Source organism: Crinia signifera, chromosome 8, assembly GCF_055691185.1.
Source record: "Crinia signifera chromosome 8, ASM5569118v1, whole genome shotgun sequence".
NCBI classification, from domain to species: Eukaryota; Metazoa; Chordata; class Amphibia; order Anura; family Myobatrachidae; genus Crinia; species Crinia signifera.
Window position 1 is genome coordinate 123,676,218 of NC_139224.1, and position 20,320 is coordinate 123,696,537.

The window sequence follows — 20,320 nt, forward strand, 5'->3', positions numbered from 1 at the left end:
GTGTCGACCTAAGCCCTGTCGACCTTCAGTGGTCAACCCAAAGCATGTTATCCTAAACAGGGTCGACCCATACTGGAACATACTTTAAGCTACAAGTCGGAGCCATTGAAGCAGCACTGCAGCAGCAACCCGAGTCCCTCATACTAGTGATAGCGAGTCGCGACAGCCCATCGCGCTACACACACACAGCCATCAAGTGTACTATGCGTGCACTGCGCACTCCCGCCGCTGGATCTCCTCCCTCAGTCGGCGCGCCCCCGCTATTCTGGCGCCACGGGGAGCACACATACAGGGAGGAGGAGGCGGCGGCGGCGCGGGTCACGTGAGGGGATGGCTGTCTCGAATCCTCAGGTTTAAACTGAAGGAAAAAAAAAAAAAAGAGAAAAAAAAAAAAAGTAGAGCGGCGGCAGCGGGCGGCCGGGCCTGTACCCACAGCGGAGCAGGTGAGTGACCCGCAGCGCTGCCAAACGTGTATTTAACCCCTGGTCTGCCGGCTCGGATCGGACACGAATCAGAGGGAGAACTAGCCGCCTGCCGTCAACCGTCCTCTTATCTCCGGGCCGTGGGGGTGCTGGGTACCGGGCAGGCACCGTTCCCCGGTGGGTGACGCGATCGGAGATGTGTCGCCTGACGCATTCTGCTGCACAGATCAACATGGCGCCTGCGAGAGCCCTGCATCGAGAGGGTGATGTGTTCCGGAGGCGGATGGAGGGGCAGCCGATGCTGCTCCCCTCTGCCGGCAACGTGTGGGGGTCCCCCGGGGGGAGCGCTCGAACCGGGTGGGGGGGTCTCTCATCGCATCGGGAAGAACCCCCGATAATTCCCGGACAAAGGGTTCATTTTAGGTTTAGCGGTGACGGTTTTGTTTAGTCACATGACCGGCGCAGCCAATCGGCGGGCACGCAGGCAGAGCAGGGCAGCCATAGCGGCGGACGGGGAGCCAGGCGGCCGCCATTGCTGCTGGCCATTTGGGGGACGACTTGGGGAAATAAGTGAGTGATGTCCCGGCGCCGCGACCTGTACTATATGCCACTGCTTGTTCTACTATGGTGGCTCCGCCAGGCAGGGCCACCGATGACCCCTTCTTTCAGCCAGTGTGGCCTAGTATTCTGGCCTGCAGTGGCCATCCCAGCACTGAGGGGTGGGAGAGGGCTATCTGTGTGCTGGACCTAATCCAGACCAGCATTGGCTGCTTCCTGCGGTGTGTGGTGGGTTGGTTTGTGCTTTAACACGGCTGCGGGGGAAACGGATGGAGGCCAGGGCTGGGGCTCCTCTACAGTATAGGCCAAGGTGTCATCCAACACACACCATTTTCTAGACCGGGCTGATATGTTTGAATTGTGTGGCACAGACATAAAGCTGTGTCCCTCTAGTTGTGTGTTGGGCCTATAGTTAGGCTTTCCATACTGTCCCTTGATTCAGAGATATTCATGGGTTATTTAGGTTCAATGGCTGCTTAAAACATTGTAATATGAAGTCAGCCATCCACACAACCTGTGTTCAAGGGTGTCCCATCTTGAAGGGATAGTATGGTAACCCTACAAGTGATGGTACCGGGTGTATGTGTTGGAACTACTTTTTCTGTTTTTTTGTTGCAAATGGTTTGACAGCTGTCTAATATTTTTAAGTACTTTTTTCAATGTAAGCCTGGGAAAGACTTCTATTATGTACTTAATGAAACTATGCGGCGTACTCAAGTGTTTAATTGCACCTGATCTTCCATCAAAATTGACAATACATGGGTGTTTTTATCACGTTCATTATGGTCTTGATTAGCCATACATAGCTGCTAAACCCATCAAACTAATGGGCAAAGCGTAAAAAGTCACACTTAAGCACTTGAATAGGTGACTTTTCACGCACTTCAGTTTGCCATTGCCTGGAGTAGCGAGCTGGAATGATTGCACGCCCATTGTTATAAAAAAATAAAATAATAATTGAATATAGCATGCGACGTGCATGGGTGCTGGGACTGGTGTTATCAACTGAATATCCCCCTATTTTTATAGTGTTTAAGCCACTCATTTTAGACTATGGTTATCATGCATATTCTTACTATAATCTAGTTACTTAAGTAAGCCATACAGAAAGCAAAATGTTATACTGTGTTGGATTAAATACAATTGATCATAGATCAGTGGTTCCCAAACTTTTATTTTGAATCATGGTATCCTTAAGAGTATCAGAATTTTTTTCTTCACAGCACCCGAAAGTTTATTATTGAGGAATTTTAGAAAAAAAATATTAAATTAAGTAAATTGTTAACATGTCATCCTTAAGGTGCCCATACACGCACCAATTTTGCTGTGCGTTTTGTGCTAAATTGCATCGCATGCAATATGATGAAAAGACAGTACAAAAAGAATGTACAGCACATACTTTTTGTAGTGTGCGATGAGATGCAGCGGGAGCGCGCATCTCATTGCACTGGGAAAATCGGTGCGTGTATGGACACCTTAAGGGTTAGTTATGTGGTGTGGAACAGGATTCCCTTTGTTTGTCGGCAAATATTGTGATTGAAAACCACCAGCACTGGTTTTGTATATTACATTGACCATAACCAATTTGAATTGTTACTGGACCACTAACCCAGGATACCCCTGCTAGTGTTCCATGGCACCGGCACACAGTTTTACGAACCACTGCATATAAAAACCTAGAATTTGACAGCAGATAAGAACCACTTGGCCCATCTAGTCTTCCCCTTTTCCTGCCATGGATCATTTGTTTCTAATTGTTATTAAATGGACAACAAAGGTAGTTTAGATATATTGGTTAAACTGCACCGATTTGTTATAGTGTGGATTCCTTGCCAATTGATGCAAGTCTGATCTGTTCTGGCCACTCAAAATCTGTTCTTTATAGTTCAGGACCAACTCAGTTTTCCTAATATTTTAGGTAGTAGAGATGTGTGACTGATATCAATGGACAAATATTCTCTGTAAAGTGCTGCGGAATATGTGTGTGCGCTATATAAGAAACTTTTAATAAATAAAATAAATGTGTGGATAAGCTATTCAAATGTTAATTGTTTGTATTGTATTTTGATGTATTAAAATGTCAACATTTGGTCAGTGCCATATATACCAATATTCTGGCGAAAACGGTGTTCTAGTCTTAAGTAAATTTCAGAAAAAAAAATTCTTTATGAGCAGAATTCCTCTGTTAACCAACTTATGCCAACCATGCATGGTGCAACTGGGTGGTATGACGTTTACTTCCCATCGCACAGAACATAAAGTATGTGCTGCCAGTACTTTTTGAGCTAGATTGCGTCTAGTTCAAAACGCACAGTGGTTTAGCCCAGGCATGTCCAACGTTGGCCCTCCAGATGTTTTGAAACTACACATCCCAGCATGCTTTGCAATAGTTTTAGCATTCTCTAATACAGGGCTGGGCAATTGCGGCCCTCCAGATGTTGATGAACTACACATCCCAGGATGCTTTGCATTAGTAGTTTTGCTATGTGGCCATGCTGAAACTGATGCAAGACATGCTGGTATGTGTAGTTCATCAACATCTGGAGGGCCGCAATTGCCCAGCCTTGCTCTTATAGCAAAACTGTGGCAAAGCATGCTGGAATGTGTAGTTTCACAACATCTGGAGGGCCAACGTTGGACATGTCTGGTTTAGCCCATCGCATGCTTTTTGAACTAGATGCGATCTAGTTCAAAATGAACAGTTTATCGCTCCGTGTATGGCCGGCATTACAACTGGCAGTGGGTATTTGGTACAGATTTATATAAGAGTTTATTTTCTCTCAACTGTAAATAGTGGCAGGAGAAAGGGCTCAGATCATGTAGAAATAGAAGTCGTGTTTATTCTTGCACCCTGCATCTTTCAAAACCAGTGTGGCCTGTATATCAGCACTGATATACAGACCAGACCTGTGCCAAAAGCAACACCGCAGAGCGCGACACCCCAGATGGGGAAGGGGAACTGCATGGGCTTTTGTAGATGAAGGGTGCTAGAATGAACACTCCCAAGAAGTACTGGCAAGAAGGTAATTATACCATTATATCTAATCATATCAGTGCAATATATAATTATATTGAATGTGGGGTGCTGAGGTGCTGGCACTGTGTCCATGCATGCCCTGTAAAAAGGGAGCATGACTAGCCAGAAAGTGGACCTGTTCGATTTACTCTTGGGGGTATGCCCAGCACTTATAGACATGCTGGGCTGTCCCCTCACTGTTAATAGATTCTGTGCCAATGCATGCGGTGACTGGTACTGTAACTTTTCCTACCTGCAGGTGGGGATAGAAGAGGAGGGTAAGCTGTATCTGCACAGTGACACCATTTTAAAACAGGCAGGTTGCTGCACCTTGCTAAAACAGTCTAGTACAGCGGTTCCAAAATGTGGTTTTAGGTATAGCCATGCTTGGCTACATGTGACTTAATTAGTACTTCATTTTTACCTCCTACTTAAAACCTGTACTGTTGGGGTTCCTTGAAGACTGCATTTTGGAACTTCTGGCCTAGCGTGATCATTCTATAATAGTGTTAAGTTGTGTTTAGTGTATTCTTACCTCTCCAGCAGCTTGTACTGCCAACGTTGCTGTGAGAGATCCTTCAAAATATCTGCCTACAGTGACTTCTATTCCGCCACTGGAATTCTGGCAACCCTCACAATGCATACGTTGAAACCCTGACTAAGCATGCCAGGGCTGGTTAGGCAGCAGAGATTATATTTAGGCTGGATAAGGGAGGTTGTTTAGGCTGTGTGTGGAGGGAGTTGGGCACCAAGGGGCTATGGATAGGCTGCAGGACATGGGGGTTTGGCACTTTAGGAGCTGGTTAGGCTGCAGGTAGGGAGAGTTGGGGTGAGGTAGAATACTTACCTAGCAGGTGTCGTGTTTTGTGCCCTTGGATATTGCTGTCTGTTTTCTGACCGCCGATCTCTTGTACTCCAGCCCAGGTGTGGATCATTGGGTCGACCTGCCATTAGGTCTCCAGCCTTTGGTCAACAGGTCGACGTGGGGTTTTTCACGTTTTTTTTTTTACCCGAAAGTCGACATGGACACTGAAACGTAGCACCGCGTCCCCTCGCATGGCTTGATGCGCTCTCTGTGCTTCGGGCACGGTGCTTTGCTATGTTCGGCACAGTATTTTATTCTCCCACCACACCGTAGTGAAATACCGCCTGTCTGCACATGTCGGCTCAAAAAACAGTGAAATACCCCATGTCAACCTTTTGACTGTCTACCTTGCCCGCGTTGACCTAATTACTGTCGACCATCATGCTGTTGCTCAATCGACCGTATTGCCCGCCCAGCCTGTAGGACAAGACAGCTGATCTGTTGATTTACAAACCTAAAACAGTCTAGGGCAGTGGTTCCCTAACTGTGTACTGTTGCTACCTGGGGTGCCCCGGATTGGTGGTCCAGGACCATTTCAATTTAATTATGGTTACATATTTATGGGCAAAACCAGTGCTGGTGGCTGCCAATCATGAAATGTTTACAAACAGAATCCTGCCCTAAACCACATAACTGACACTAAGAATCTTATGTGGCCTAGAGGTGCCATGAAAAAATTCTGATACTCTAGGGCAGACATGTCCAAACTATGGCCCTCCAGCTGTTGTGAAACTACACATCCCTGCATGCCTTGCCATAGTTTTTGCATTCCCTAATAGCAAAACTGTGGCAAGGCATGATGGGACTTGTAGTTTTACAACAGCTGGAGGGCCATAGTCTGGCCATGTCTGTTCTAGGGGCTGTGATTAAAAAAGATTGGGAGCTCATGCCCTAGGCGATGATTCCGTTGTTTCAATAGCTCCTGTGCATTTGAAACCAGAGCTACAGTTGTTTGTACACCACTAAGACGGCAAAGAAACTGAATTGCAACATTGGGCCCCTATTAATTATAAGACCATTGCATTCCACCCATATTCTCCTTAAAGTAGTGTTCATAATAGTATCTTGAAATACTCATGCACTTCCTCTGTCCTGTCTGGGGTGTCACTCTCTTCAGATTAAAAGGTAGACCTGGGTTTTTCCCATATATTTTTTTTTTTTTTTGTGTCCATCTTGACAAATATTGACATGGACCCCCAATTAGTGTGAAATGTACCCTTGCATGACAAGCCATGCTTTTGGCACTATTCTCCCTTTTATGCCAACATGGATGGTGAATTAAGAACACGCTGATTTAAATAAAAAAACATTAACTCTTGTTGACCTTGTCATGATTTGACCTTTTGACAGTCTATCTAGACATCAACTGGAACCACATACAGATAGTGGTAGATGCTCAAATTAGTTCAGTAAAACTTTTCAGGTGCATGCAAGGGAGGGGTTAATACTTAGTAAGTAACAAGACATTGGTTCCCCCGGCACACTGAATAGTTTTAGCAACCAATCTTGAACACTACATGATAATAGAATTCAGAGATATTGGTTACATATACCTGCGCAGGTGTATGATATGCCCCCAAGCCGCGTCAAGGCTTCTCTGTATATTGGGGGTCCCTAGCGCTATATCTAGGTGCAGGGTGTGGCACCCCAAAAACTATCATAAGCTAGGAGGCCCAGTGCGGCATGCCAGTGAGATACTAAGTGTTAATAATTAGTGATAGGATATCAACTGGAACCACACCTGGAAGATGTGATTTGGAATACTGGTACTGGTTGCTGAGCTACATAATTGCATAGCTCACTTGGGTGCCATTTGCTGGCTGCCGGTGCGTTAACAATATAATTCCAGCAATAAGCAGGAATGGTCAAGCAGTCGTCGTCCACACATTTCGTTGACCAAAGATTTTTTTTATTTTTTACATTTTCCTCTTTTACCATCTACACATACTACAATTGGGAAACGCAACCTGTGCTGAGCGCAGTGAACACGTTGCCGAAGCGTGGCCAGCAAAGCAGTACACTAATTGGGATCATGTATGGTAAATGTCATACACAAAACTTTGGTTAGAGCTTTGGTATCTTTAATTTATCAGGTGTCTGCCTTTTACATGTTGACCTATTTGTCCTGTGACCTCTAGCATGTCGACCATATGTTGTTGACTTTATTATGGTAGACCTAATGACCATCCACTGTTGATACTCTACATTAGTGTGTACTAGTTTTTCAATAAACCATCAAAATTAGTGTTCCTTCTAGGAACCGGGGCAGGCAGGGCGCGGCTGCACGGGGGCATCGTCAATGGGGCGGACTGGGACTGCCGACATCACTGTTGTGGGCGGTCCCGGGCCGCCGCCGTCACAAAAGGGGCGTGCCCAGGCTGCGTCGTGACAAAAATGGGCGGGCCCGGCCGTCGTCGTCAAGAAAATGGGCGGGCCCGGCCGGCATCGTCATTGAAAGGGGCGGGCCTGGCCGCACCGAAGGCTCTCCGCTGCCAGGGAAGGGCCGGGCACCGCTATATCCCCGGTATCACGCTAAGAGTAGGAGAGTAGGAGACAGGCTGTTTTAGCGGGGAGGGCGCAGCGCCCCGCTAAAACAGCCTAGTGGGAACACTAAAAATTCTAGTTGTGGTCAAATGAATACATTTGAAATGAGCAATCCTAGCTTAAAGACCCCTATGAACTACTCCAACTACTCGCAGTAGTGTATGACCAGCCGATCAGGATCTTTTACATGTGATATATAGTGTTCACTCTAGAAATGTTGCCGGGCAGGGGGGCGGTCTGGGGCCGCCGATGGCACACTTGTGGGCGGTCCCAGATCGCCGATGTCACTAAAGCGGGCCGGGCCGCCGACATCAGTACAGGGGGCGGGCCCGGCCCCGCCGAAGATGCCGTCACCACGGGGGAAGGTGCCTTGATGCCGGGCATTGCCGTCTAAGGCGGCGCTGGGCTTCCCCGAGAAGTCTGGCAGGCACCAGGCTGTTTTAGCGGGGCAGGGCGCATTTTGCCCTTTAAAAATCGGGCAGGGCGCAGCGCCCCGCTAAAACAGCCTAGCAGGAACACTAAAATATTGCATGCAATCCTAGCAAGTGCTGCCGGAGGCTTTCCGATACAACAGATCATAAGTGCAGCCCTTGCAAACTAGGGGGCCCCAATCTGATGCGGATGGGACCGCACATGGGAGCGGATAAAAAAAAAAAAAGCATTAATTTGCAAAATCGCAGTAGAATTTGGTCACCTTAAGATATGACATTAAAATTGTGCTCACTAAAGGTCTCTGTAACCTTAATTCTTCTGAATTTTGTTTGCATGAGTTAAAGAGCTGTAAAGATGCACTTAACCCTGCTGCGATTTGGCATTATTTTTCATTTGATCTAGACCTATCGGACTGAGAAATCGAATGAAAAGTGGCCAAATTTCAGGTGTTGGACATCTGATGGAATCTGATGCGCATGGAATCGGAGGTCGGATATTCTGCACATGAGATCAGTGACATGTGCAGCCATTAGTTTCACACAGCGGGGACTTTTTGGAACCTGTAATGTATTGTGTCCGATTTTCCATGAAGTCCCCAGTGGCTTTCTGGGGGTCCTATTACATGCAATCAATCGCACTTTAAAAATGGAGAATCAAGCTCCATATCACTCTAAAGACCCCCATACACTGGGCCGATTTGTACTAAGGACAAGTCGGGCCAATTTGCCTGGAGCCCCAGGCAGCCCCCTGGAAGGCTCACATGTGATCTGGCATGTGATGTGCCATTTTTATATATATTTTAATACTCTTGGGCAGCTGCTGCGGGGGGCGGGGTCCATCTGAGCGCCGGCTGGGAGCTTGTAGCCACGTTTTGCAGGGCAGGATGTGGCTGCTGAATATTTTGAAATTGTATTGTTCTCACCATAAGGCATGGGTCTTCAACCTGTGGCCCTCCAGATGTTGTGAAACTACATGTTCCAACATGCATTGCCACATTTTTTCCTATAAGAGCATGCTAAAAACCCTCAGGGCATGCTGGGGTATGTAGTTACACAACATCTGGAGGGCCACAGGTTGAAGACCTGTGTCATAAGGGATAGCACTCCCTTTCACTTGAAGCTTTAGCCAAAGTGGACAGTATATGAAAATCTGATGATTCATTTATTTTACTATATACACAATGCAGCTATCGCCATCACATTTGTTTTTATTTTCTATTGAAGATTTTGAAATGACTGGCCGGACAGAATTCTCTCAGCCAATCAGCGGCCTCCCATCTGATTCTCAGCCAATCAACGTCCGGTCAGTCATTTCAAAATATTCAGCAGCCACATCCTGCCCTGGCTCCCAGCCATTGCCGCTGCTTGGACGGACCCTGCTGCCTGCCACTACGAGCTACCCGCCCCATGGACCACGCTGCCCGCCAGAAGCGGAGAGAGGTCCCACGTTGGGTGGTTGCACGTCTAGTGGGTCTGACCACCGGCTTAGGTCCGACGCGCACGGGACCTCGCACCTGGGGGGATATCATACTGAACCGATTTCACGGCCCGATTCGTCGAAATGTGCTGAATTGTGCTTTATACAAGTTGGACCAGTGTATGGACATTTTAAGTTTGAACAAGGAAATATTTACGTTGAAAATTAACTTTGCCTGTTAGCAAACAAGTGTTTCTGGTATCGCAGCACAGCCCACTTGAATTGAATATAAATATTTATTCGGAATTTGATCTAGTTTAAATTATGACCATTTCATGGCCAGAATGATCTTTGGTAAGAACGCATTTGGTTTACTGATGATTTTAACACTTGTCTATATATTCTGTGTTTTGTTCTGTTTTTTTTCCCCCAAAATCTAGATTCATTGCAAAGCAGTCTGGGCTTCATCTTGTCACTTCACTCACCATTCATTCTATACCTAATATGGTTACTTTGTGATCCTTTATATCAACAACTTTATTATCCTGTGGATTTTAAGTGTGCCGTTGGCTTATGCCTCCCTCCCTTTTCAATTATATGTACTATGTTATGCAGTATAGTATAACACGCGTTATCGCCTACAGCAGGGGTTCTCAAACTATTTGCTCTGGGACCTCGTCAGACAAATACTATTTATTACAGGACCCCAGCAAGTTACCACAGAATAGCCGCCACATGTGTGGTCGGTGAAATGAAGTGACTGCTATTGTGACAGGGAGGCAGTGGGTAATGAGGGGTTTGGAAAGTGGGTAGGGGGATAGAAGAGGGAAGCAGAGGGTGTTTACTTAATGAGTTATCCCTGTCCCCCCTCAACACACACATTAGTATGATGGCCAGCAACATGGAGTCGTGACCCCATGCTGAGGTGGTCGGGACCCACAGTTTGAGAACCACTGGCCTACAGCATGACTTTAAGTAGCACACAGCTTAAATATGTACAACTTCATGGCTGGCATGTAGATGAACTTCCACTTGGTTTCTATAGCTGTTAAGCCTATCTTATAGCCAATTTATTTCAAGGTGGGTGTGGTAGCGATTTCAAGTGTGACCTGATCTGGGTATCTTTATGAGTAGAACCCTAAATGGAGCAATTCAATTATTTGTTCTAGATAGAGAATGCAATTCTATGTATCTTAAAGGAGCCTACACATGGGGCGAGTGTGCTGAGCGATGCTAGATCACTCGGCACACAGTGCTGCACAGTGAGGTCAGCGCTGTGTGTGGAGCGATCTGTCAGGGCCAGTGTTCTCTGGTGAGAACACTGGCCCTGACTGGCAATCTGACTACATTTGACCTACATGCAGGATCTTAATCACCCGGCAAGAGCTTCGTGCGGGGCCGTGCATCTCTATTGTTATGGCCATTATGCACAGAGCGATGTAGGGGCGTTTTCTAAGCGGTCTAGTGAGATCGCTTAGAAAATGGACTGAAATCGCCCTGTGTGTAGGCCGTCTAAGGTCCTGATTTTTAATTACAAGTAGTATATTTTGTTTAGAATGTCAGTGATATTCGCAAATAGGCTGTTGGTATTTAAGAAATGTACCCCTCCAGCATGATCAAGTGATGTGCCCATACCCACCCATTAAGGCAAAAGCCCGGAAATGCCTGTAGTAAGCCTTCGCTGGGTCGTCATTGCTGGCAAGTAGCAATGGGTCTCACCACCTATAGATGATGACATAAGCGTTAGAGGGACAAAAATGAGCTATTCTATTCAATGAGACCCTTGATCTCTAGTTTCTGTTGTAGTTTTCTTGTTAAACATTACAACAATGGTAATTTAAATGTTTGACAATCCATGAATCTCATTTCCAATTGCGGAAGGCCTCTGTGCAACTTTGTATTACAATGTTCAAAAATGGCATGTCAATCTATAGTTGGTACCAGGCCCAAGAATATGGATACACAGTATTTTGTTGATTTGGTTTTACTCCATTGTGTACTAATTCGGTCCCATAGAGGTAATACATCAGACTAGTTTCCATGAAGTAGTATTATTTATTATTATTATTTTTTTACCATGCAAAATAAATCCTTAATGCTGCAAGTCACTGTAATCCCCCTTCAGTTCATGTTGCTAGTGCTCTTTCACTAAAGTCTGTATGGTCGCAGCTTTGCACATATTAATTTGTGAATGCCTTGGCAGTAGCCTGATATTACATCTGATGTAATGTAAATGTTCTTGGACGCTGGTTAGTAGAAACAGAAACCATTATTGACGCTTCTAGAATGCTGCTACCTGTGTAAAATAAACGTTCATGAATTGCCTAATCTAATGATTACAGAGATTTAATGGATTAAAAACGAAGATCTCTTAAAAAATGTATGTCAAAATGGCCTGCTCTCTTTTAATGTGCTGTAAAAATTGCAGAGGATTTTGCCACCATTAGGTAAAAAGTGAGATTGCAACAAAATGTCAAACGTGGCTTAGATTTAATGAAAGCTTTGAAAAGAAAATGGCTCCCAAACAGGATTTTAGATGCAGCTGTATGACTGCTCAATGGGTAAAGCTATGCATCTGGTTTATACATAGATAATAATGCAGCATTGCATCAAAAATTACTAAATATAGATTTTCAGAATGGTACAAACAATAGTATGTGCCAGACAGGTAAATCTGTCTCAAAATATAGTGGTATTCATCGTAAAGAGGAGGTGAACACGAAGTCTTTGTTATGTTATTCTTCCTGCATTAAATTAAGTTTTCCTTATATATTTTTATGGGATAATAATTCAAATTGCCATTATGCAAGCATGTTATACTTTAATTTTTCAAAAGCATTGTCGACAGGCATTTTCTTAATCTACAGTATATTTATTGGGACCTAGATTGAGTTGGCATTAACTTTTTGACCAGAATTTTATTTAAATTAAATAACGTTTATGCCTTTTTAATAAAAAATAAAATGCACACTTCTCAACATAACCCTTCTCTACCTTGTAAGGTAATATATTCTATTTGTAGCGTCTTGGTGATCATCCAGGCTCGCTACAGTTATGTGAAATTTAAATACTGGTCTAATTGGGATAAATGCAGGATAAATGAAATACACTCTGGGAGAATTCAACTGTTGTACGCCATTTTACCTCACCGCTGCCAGCAGTTGAATTCCACCCCTAATGTAGTAAATAATATGAATGTTGCAATTGGCGCTGTTAGAACTAAAGGTGCCCACACACTAGAAAGATCTGTGAAGCCCGAACATACCTGAACAGCTGAGTGAACGCGCCAGTACTCCCAAATACCCAACTGTACGAATGCACCCAACCCCCTGAACTCTGAGCATGCAAACTCGCCCGAACACCAGAGTGTGTAAACACGCCAAACACCTGATTCCATGAGAGCCCACACTCGCCAGAGTGTGTGAACATGCCCAAACTCACCCGAGGGCATCTTCTCCCTAATAACCGAAAGTGCCTGAAGATCCGGACACACAATTGCGAACATTTTGTGGTAGAAATCGGCCAAAGAATCTCTAGTGTGTGGGGCACCTTTACACCATGCACACAACAGAAAAGATTTTAAAAGATGTAGCTCAGAAAGGCTTTTTTTATTTACATTTTTTTTCTTATGATTATTTTATTTTTCTTTTAAGCTTACTGTGTGTATGCTCAATATCATTAATAAAACCCTACCCAACAGTTGCACATACAGGTCAATTTTGTCTATGTAGCCATCAAGCTGCTTTAGTACGAGGGTTACCTCATACACCAATTTTGTTTGTGGGTTTGCACAATATAGTTCACTTGTGTCTAGTGCAGGGGTTCTCAAACCCACTCCTAAGGGCCTAAAAATGTTCTAGTTTCTCCCTCGGCCAGCAGGGGACATGCAGTCATTACCTGTGGGATAGTGTTGGTGCTCTGAGGAGTCGGCACTTTAAGAAACTTTAGAAATGGCTGGCTCCTCCCCCCACTATCCCCAACAGACCCCAGTCTTAGTAAAAGTGCCCGGAGGAGTCGGTCTCCTGGGCAAGGGTCTCCCTGGGGAGACTCAATTTTTGGCTTTTTATTTTTATTTCTTCAACAACAGGCAGACAGGGAGTCTGCCTGCTATGTGGGACCTGGAGGGGTCCGGTCGACACTGCACGCAGTGTTTCCTCCGGCACCCAAGCCGCCAGAGCCTCCGCTCTGGGGACCCGCCGCAGCTGCACGCGGCTAGCGTTACGGGTCCGAGGCTTCTCCCCCGTACTCCAGGAGGCTGCCTGTGGGTAAGCGGCGCTGTGCGCCATACAGAGGGGGGCGGCTGTAAGGAGCGCTTCAGCCGCAGCAGAGGGGATGGTCAGGTCGCAGCATCAGGTGCTGGCGGCGCTGACAAGGCTGGGAGCAGGGCAGGCTGATTTGGATCAGCTGTCATTTGATTTTACCGCCGTAGCACGGCGCGGAGGACGCTCGTGCAGGGGGCGGAGTTTGGCTTCACTTCTCCCTGCCAGCGCCATTGTTCGCATCAGGCTCCAGCAGTTCTCCTCCTGGTGACCCGCAGTCCTGGTTCTCCAGCACCTGTTCGGTCAGCGCTCTCCCCTGCGATCACAGGGTCACTGTGAGTCTTAAGGGGACATACTGGGATACATATACTGTATATATCCTAATAGATTGGGAGGGTTGTGGCTCCTCTCTCCCTGTCTTTAACACAGACTTCATTGCTGTTGTATACTGCTGTCTGTCTGTGTTGGTTTGGGCTGTTACCTGTTTATTCCCTGTGTGTGTGGGGTCAGAAGTATGGCAGGGCGTGCTACTTCTTCTAAGGCAGCACAAAAGGTATACACCTGCAATGTGCATTATACGCAGCATGTGAAGGGGGTGTCTGTCTGTGAGGCATGTTATGCTTCTTCACAGGGGCCTGCTGTTATTCAGTCCCCGGTTGTTAAACCCCCGTCACAAACCCCAGATGCTTGGCAGGCCATTCTAGCCAACCTTTCGGCTGAGCTGGCTGCATCCAAAAGGGACAGAGAGGCATTTCAGTCACAGTTGACTCAGATTTCCTCTACGGTGGTTTCCCTACAGCAGTCTGTGGCGGCCTCTGCTCAGGCTAGGCCAGCCTCACCGACTGGGAAGAGGAAGGCTTCCTCTGTTTTCTTCTCTCCTGATATTGATGATTATGCTCAGGGAGAGGTAAGTGTTCTAATTGACCCCGTTCAGGATCCCTCAGCAGACGACCCAGATGATCCAGATGAGCCGGATGTTCAGGACGCCCAGGGCGTCGAGGGACTGATAAGGGAGATTCGGTCTACCCTTAATATAGCTGATAATTCGGTGCCTTCTCAGGTGTTGATTTTTGGCCGGGTGCAAAAGCAGCCTCTTAATTTCCTGGACTCCGAGGAACTAGAGGGTCCCTTGGTTAAGGTCTGGAAGAATCCAGACAGGAAATTTCAAATGTCTAGGAGGTTTAATGCGTTATACCCATTTTCAGCAGAGTCCAGGGCTAAGTGGGAGATTCCCCCCACACCGGACGTGTCTTTATCGCGTCTGTCTAAAAAGACCACTCTTCCCATTCCGGGAGCGGTGTCTCTTAAAGAGGCGCCGGATAGACGTTTAGATGGGTCCCTGAAGAACATTTACTCTACTGTGGGTGTTATTTTGAGACCTGCTCTCGCCTCGTCATGGGTGGCGAGGGCCATGGAGTCCTGGGCTGATGATTTGATCAAGGGCATTGAGCAGAATTCTCCCAAGGAGGAATTGTTATCCTTGGCAAAGTGTATCAAGGACGCTTCTACGTATATGGGTGAGGCAGCTTCTGATGTCTCTACCTTAGCAGCAAAGGCCTCGGCATCGGCCGTTCTGGCAAGGCGTACGGTGTGGCTGCGCTCCTGGCAGGCTGAGCCAGAAATCAAAAAAGCAGTTAACTTCACAGGTATACGCGTCCCCTCGCGGGGCTCGCCACGCTTCGGGCTCGCTCGCGCTCGCCACACTATATATTCTCAACTCCACGCCGACGTGGATAGTTGGGGAATGAAAAGGTCGGAGGACGCGCACCGCCGCCCCTCGCGGGCTCGCTGCGCTCGTCACGCTTCGGGTTGGCGTCTATCGTGGGGTGACGATGGGGCCATATATAATGTGAAATGGGTCATTTTGGCCCATTTCACATATTTCTAATTTTTTTCAATGTGAGATGGACTTAATCAAGTCCATCTCATGCCATTATAATGGCACAAGACCGACGCGATGCTCACGATTTCAATGTTAAAAAATATTTTAACATTGAAGCCTATGGCAAAATCGGGGGCATCGCGTCGGGACCAATGTTAATGGTCCCGACCGACGCGATGCCCCCGATTTTGTACCTTTGCCGGCAAAATGGACCTGATTTCAAAGGAAATCGGGTCCATCGTGGGGATCGTGTACCTTAACTTAAAGGTACACGATCCCCACGATTGTGGCCGTGCTAGGAAACAAGTACCATTTGTTTATATAAAATATAAACTTCAAAAATAGGAACGCCCATTTAGTGATCAAACTGGCGACTTTGTGCATTTCAGATTGCACCCCAGGGGTTGTGAGCTGAAGTGCTGAGACCAGAAGCCAGATGCAGCTGAACGAGACGACCTCTAGTGGCCCCATGAAAGGTTTATATGGGAACTAAATTAATTTGAGACATGGTGGTCAGGTATAATTAGGAATTAAAGATTTTTTCTAATTTGCATTATATGGATCACTATCCCCAAAATGGATTCTAATACATCACAGATAATTTTGTTATAGTGCCACTGGCATTTTACTACCAGTAAACTTAATTGGTGTTCCTCATTATGACCATAGGATGAAACTGGTTAAACATGTCTGTACTATTCACTTTTTATGGGAAAAAAGGCTTAACGTAAATAAAAAAATTACTTTAATGGGAAGCGAATTGCAACATCCAAGCAAGTATTTTGCCACTTTTAGTGAAGACATTCCATACACCTGTGTAAATAGGAACGTTCACATACAGTTATGTTCACATACAGAATGTTCACATACAGCCAAGCAATGCATTTTGTCTGGTAGTAGCTGATAAGATTGGTCATCCAAATACTTTTGATGGTCATTGTCAGTACATGCCCCTAAAATAGCTATTCCTGCTTTGTTGAGCTGAGTGAGTATGGAATGGAGAGAGACGGCCTCATCCTACTTGCCAGACTGGGCCCTGTGGGACTGTCTCTTTCAGGAACCAAGTTCCTTATCTGTTTGCAAATAGAAAAATAAATCATAATTGAAGTTGCGATTTCAAGGCTAAAACACCCATTTAATAACATATTTGTGCCTGTTAATGTTAGGAAATGTCTGTTTTTAGCTCTGGAAGGTTAACATTCATGAATATTTTATTTTATTCAATTAACATTGATCTTTAACCAACCTTTAGTAAATATACCCCATACAGCAGAGCTAGACCAATTTTTTTTCAAAATGTAGGAGCCAGACTAAATAAAAATGGGGCAGTGCGTGTTGAAGGTGCGCACCAAAAATGGACAACATAATGCCTATTAAACATATCACATGCCATAATGCCCTTTACATATACCAAACACTGGAATGTCCATTAAATACCTACGTGCTCAATTCTATGGGTTTCATGCATGATGATATGGGTAACTTGCTCTTTGCCAGGGTTGGATGCTGGAAGCTGTGCAGACCCCTCTCGTTCCAGCAGCAAGAAGCGGTGGCACTGGTGGGGCTCCACGGTGCCCCGGACGAGTGAAGGGGAAGACCTGCATTCGGATGTGGGACTTCTGGCAGGGGGTGGAGGAGGCTAAGCTCCTGTATGAGAAGTAGGTAGCCACTGGTCTGACAGGAGGGGGAAACGGGAGTCTAGCACCGCAGGCCGTTGGTCTTGCACCTCAGGCCGCACTGCGGCTAGTCTGATAGGAGGGGAGGTAATGGGGAATGGGTACCGCTGGCCACACTGCCGATGGTTTTATAGGAGGGACGGCGATCGGGCAGCACAGGCCATGCGGCCACTGGTCTAATAGGAGGTGGGGGAGATGTGGTCGGGCCCGCAGGCCGCACTGCTGCTGGTCTGTTAGGAAAGGGGGATGGGAGGTCCGGCACTGTGCCGTGCTGCCGCTGGTCTGACAGGAGGGGGGAGACGGGGTTAGGGCACCACGCTGCCTCTTGTGTGACAAGAACGGAAATGGGGATCAGGCACTGCGGGCCGCGCTAGTCTGACAGGAGGGGGAGGCGTGGGTCAGGCACTGCAGGCCGTGCTAGTCTGACAGGATTGAGAGGTGATGGTCTGCCCAGGTTCTGCTTCCTCCCTGCCTTGCAAAAAAATCTGATCACTAGAAAGCAGAATCTGCTCTCCAAGGCAGCATGGCGCCCAGGTTTTGTCGAGCAGTGCCATAGGGTGTTGCTAATCTCTGTCTCAGTGGTTTATGCAGCCATGTATGTATGTATGTTTAGGCCTGTGTGTATATATTCGTGTTCCCTCTAGACTTCTTTTGCAGGGCGCTGATCCCTGTCCCTTTTTTAACTTCTAAATGTGCCCTGCCCATTTATTATGTGGCACTGTGTCTGCTGCCCTCTGCTGTGCTGAAAGGACTTTATCTGTGGTTCTTCCACCCCTAGCTGATACACCGCTCTTCCAGGTCTCCCACCAGCCCCCCCCCCCCACCCGCCCTGCTGAAAGGCCGGTTATCCCATGTTGAGAGTCACTGACCGCTCTCAGCACCCCCGGCTGCTTCCTGTGCTTTGTTGCTGTACATATTATAACCGGTGCTGCTAAATAGTTTGTTCAGCGGTGAGTGAGGAGCTGGGGCACTGCAACTGCTGTGGTAATGGAGGAGGACTTGTTGGGGAGTAGCCTGCCCATATTTCTATCTCATCTGCTGCATGGAGTTTGGGACCTGGCTGGTTCCTCCCTGCGCAGTAAGCGGGTGCCAAGTATTCGACACCGCTCAGATTTGGAATGTCCTAGAGGGAGTAACTTCACTGCTATAATGTGCCTGGGCCCTGGCAGCCCTCTGACAGAGGAGCAATGTTCACTCACCAGAGTGACAGCATCACTGAGTCCTAGCGCACACTCCCCTCCTGCTGGTGCAGTAATCTTCCAGCTGCCTCAGGCCCCGGCCTCCCCCGCCCTCTGCTGAGAGCGGTGTATCATCTATTTCAGGTGCCTCCTGCCATTTCATCTAACCCTGGGGTGGAGTTGAGGTGGCAAGATGATATCCAAGATAAAATGTCAGAATAGCATTCAGTGATGCGGAGCAATTCAGATGGTGGAAAGTCTGGGGTTATAGGTAGATTTGGGTATCATCTGTTGACAGATTATATTAAAATCAAAAAGAGCTGATTAACCTGCAAAGAGATATATAGATTTAGAAAATCAGAGGTCCTATAAGACTTAAGGCCCCATCCACTAGTCGGATTTGGCCTGTTTTTGTCAGATTCAGATGGATCTGAAGAACCAATCTGACGAAAAAAGGCCAAGTCTGAGCTCCCTCAGATCAAATGTGCGGCTTCCAGAAAGAGTAATAAGCTTAGTAAGATGAGCACCAAGAAAGGGCTTCCTCCTGAAGACCTACGGATTGTAGTTTTTGTATAAGAAGATAATGGTCAAACGCAGCAGAGCGATATAGAAGAAGTGAGTATTGGCTCTTACACTTCATAGTGAGCAGGTCATTCACTACATTAGTCAGTGCTGTCTCTGAAGTGTTGGGAACGAAACCCTGACTGAAGTGAGTCCAATAAGTTGTGTGTGCGGCGAGTGTTGACAAGTCTTTCAAGTAGCTTGGAGGGACAACATTCTTGTAAAACTGTTACTAAAGAATAGCAAAACCAAAGATCCTACATTGAACATGGTTAAATCAATACAGCAAAAAGCATTTAGGGCAGGGGCGGGCCAGATGCAGCCCACTAACAGCTCCTGACTGGCCTGCTGCTCGGCGCTGTGTGTGTGTGTGCGCGCACACGCATTGCGTAGTTCTGTGTAGCCGACTCTCAGCCTGTGCATAGCAGGACGCCAGGCGCAGGCTGCAGGACTACGCCGCTATTTACAATCTGCCATAGATGCCATCCACTATAGGCTTTCTTGCTTTTGTAAGGTGGCATATGTGAAGTTCAGCTGCATCTACTAGGTGGTATTCGACTCCATAGCCCGTCATCCATGGTAAAAATGGCTATTGGTAGAAAGCTCTTAGATACGCTATGTTCTGATGTTCAGTCTTAAAGAAATTATTCTGCCGCATTCAACAAAAATATTGTAGAGAATTTACAGGTAACTAATGGAGGGACTGACAGAGCTGATCCGCAAACCATGTCCCTCCTGAGGTGCGAGCTGATAGGGATGCAGTTAAAATCCCGGCGGTCGGGATCCCGACGGTTCAGAATCCCGAAGCCGGAATCCCGGCCGCCGAAATCCCGACACTTTCTCCCTCCGTGGGTGTCCACGACACCCCTGGAGGGAGAATAAATTAGCACGGCGAGCGCAGCGAGCCCGCAAGGGGGGGGGGGGGGGGGGGGGTGATACACGTCCCCCCCGCCTTATAGGGATTTTGAACGCTGGGATTTCATACTGAATCCAACTGATGTGATAAATCTGCACATTTTGGTGAACAAATAGGAGTTTGTGCTCCCCAAGCAGTTGTTTATATGACTCTTCACCCGATGTAGCTAAACCATTGATTTGATCTGGTTATCATTCATTATATGTGGGCACCCACAAAACATTTTGTTCTCCCCTATAGAGGTGCACAATTTAGATAGGTTTCTCGGTACTTGTGTAGTTTCACGCCGCCGCGCGCACACTCTCTCTCTGAAACTTGGCAGCCTGCCAGAAGCTCTGTTTAACTGAGCGCGTGCTGCTCTAGCTGTAAGCTACGTTATCAGCGTAGCACCGGGCAGCAGCGTGCTGCCCAGGCGCTGACAGGTCACTGTGGTACTTGTAGTTCCACAGTGAAATAGGCAGCCCTGCGCACCGCTGACAACTGGGGCATGTAAAAGTAGACACCCCGGGCACACCGCTGACGTGCCGAAGCTTCTAAACTACACACCCCGGCACACCGCTATCAAAGGGGGAGTCCCCCATGCAGACGCTAAATT

The 20,320-nt window shown here is 46.9% G+C and overlaps 1 protein-coding gene across 3 annotated transcripts in view; it reads left to right on the forward strand.

Annotated features, from left to right (window-relative positions):
* The first annotated feature begins 284 nt into the window (after window positions 1–284).
* Window positions 285–20,320, forward strand: part of ZNF644 (zinc finger protein 644) — a 63,475-nt gene continuing 43,439 nt past the window's right edge. For 2 of the 3 annotated variants that reach the window (XM_083157128.1, XM_083157130.1), the window contains exon 1: window positions 285–443. The gene's annotated coding sequence lies outside the window, so the exon portion shown is untranslated. Of the gene's footprint in view, window positions 444–885; window positions 993–20,320 lie in introns of those variants that run through there. The other variant, XM_083157129.1, reaches the window with a different exon arrangement.